This window comes from Rhinolophus hipposideros (genome assembly GCF_964194185.1).
Source record: "Rhinolophus hipposideros genome assembly, chromosome: 2".
Lineage (NCBI taxonomy): Eukaryota > Metazoa > Chordata > Mammalia > Chiroptera > Rhinolophidae > Rhinolophus > Rhinolophus hipposideros.
The window spans coordinates 63,265,336-63,267,269 of NC_138048.1; the positions used below are offsets into that span (position 1 = coordinate 63,265,336).

General features: G+C 43.0%; 1 pseudogene across 1 annotated transcript; it reads right to left on the bottom strand.

Annotated features, from left to right (window-relative positions):
* Positions 1-276: 276 nt before the first annotated feature.
* LOC308510135 (developmental pluripotency-associated protein 2-like) lies at positions 277-1,170 on the bottom strand (annotated as a pseudogene). The gene has a single exon. The product of its transcript is annotated as a developmental pluripotency-associated protein 2-like (transcript).
* Positions 1,171-1,934: the final 764 nt, after the last annotated feature.

Below are 1,934 nucleotides of genomic sequence, written 5' to 3' on the forward strand. Positions count from 1 at the left end.
AAGTGACACAATAGTATCCATCTAGAAGGGCTTTGGTGAAGATTAAGTGAGATACCATGTGTGAAAATACGTAGTTTGCATTGTAGATGCTCAGTGGCTGTTTTCTTCTGGTCCTTTCTTAGGATTCTCTCAAACATGCTTTTGGGTTTTGCTGTTCTCAGAACAGTATTTATTTATTTATTTTAGCTGTGAGCTCGCCACCATTTATTCTTTATTAAGACATGGCCCATCTAAAAGAAATGATGTGGGTGTGTTCAAACCAGGTTGCTTCTCCTTTCATATTGTAATTAATCTTTCCATCCTCTTACTCCTCTTAACACATTCAGGGCATAACATATTATCTTCTGGGTCTGGGTATGGGAGAGTACAGGCTGGTAACAGGAAGAGAGAGATCATCTTCTTGGGAGTGTCAGGCACCCAGGACTGACCTGGAAGGAACTGCAGGTGAATCCAACCTTTTGTGTCTGCCAAGGGAGGTCTGCCATGGACAACGCATAACCTGACTCCAAAGGTTTGCAACAGAAAGTTCTCAGCAGAAGTAGAAACAGAACATGAACTAACAGCCTTAGGTTGAATGGCTCTTGTGGCAATTCTTGCCCATGCTGTCAGCATGGCTTCCTGAGCTGAAGTCACATCAACTGTATTGGTCCCTTCCGCTCTCTCTCATCTTACAACTTTTCTGACTCCTTGCTCTCTTGGTCACCATCTTGTATTTCCTTGAACATGACTGCAATGTGGTCTCCTGTGGTGTTTCAGGAATATTCTTTCCACTGTCTTCATACTCCTCACTCACTTGTTTTTCTTCAGAGGAAGCATGTTCCTTGAGCCTCCAAAAAACTTCTGTTTTCTTGCCATTGGTATTCAAATTGTTGATATATACCGCAAAGTGTCCCAGTGCACTTTATTAATTGGAGGCAAAATGGTTGGCAAGGGGAGGATTCGTTTTTGGCAAGCTTTGAATTATTTATTTTTTGAGGAAGATAAAGTTTGTCATTTGTTCTAGGTGTCTTCACATTGGCTTCTGAGATTGAAGAAATGCTTGGTTCCATTTGATGTTCTTCATTAGGTAGGTTCTTCATTAACTGGAACCAATGTGAGAATCACACTTTCTTCATCTAATTCATCCTCAAAGAAATCCTTTCCACTGCTATCAGAATTTGAGCTTCCCATTTCCAGGAACACTCAGAGGAAGGCAAAGCCAGCACTGTTAAGGATACCCACTGTTTACTTCTTTTCACTTCCAGAGCAGTTTAATTTCTCCTCCCTTCCTGCCCCCCCCCCCCCGCCCCTCCCAGGGCATTTCAACCTTTACCAGTGCCCTATGTTTTAGGAATATCTGCAGTTACATCACCTCTTTGCCTGTCCCCCCACCCACCACTCTCCCTTCTTTCCTCTCCATTCTTTTCTCCTCAGTCATTTCCTTTTGCCTTCTTCTCTTCCTCCTCACTTCTATTTTTAATTAATTTTTGCCTGTTTCTAATTCCTTCTCACCTTCCACTTCTCCATTTATTTCCTAAGACTGTTGGGGGAGAGACAAGTGGTTCACAGGGCAAGAGAAAGAAACCCAGAGTGTAGAAAGGGAATAAAGCCTACTCTTTGTCCTTCACACTTGAGCCACACTGGATTTCTCCCAGTTCTCCAAGCTGTGCTTTGTCATATCTCCATGTCTTTGCACTTGGTGTTCCTTCTTTATTTTTCCCTACTTTACTTGGTAAGTTACACATGTGTTTCAGGTCTCAGAAGCATTTCCTTGGGGTGGGGGGCTGCTCCTGGACTCCAGTACACTAAGTCATACAAGGTCTGTCAATTAAATTCATGAACTCATCCTAGAAAAAGTGCTACATTCCTCATTGCTGAATATCACTACGCTCACCTTTGAAGTACTCCCCTTGGGAAGCTACGCACCCACCCCAGTGCCTAGTCCATGCTTCAAA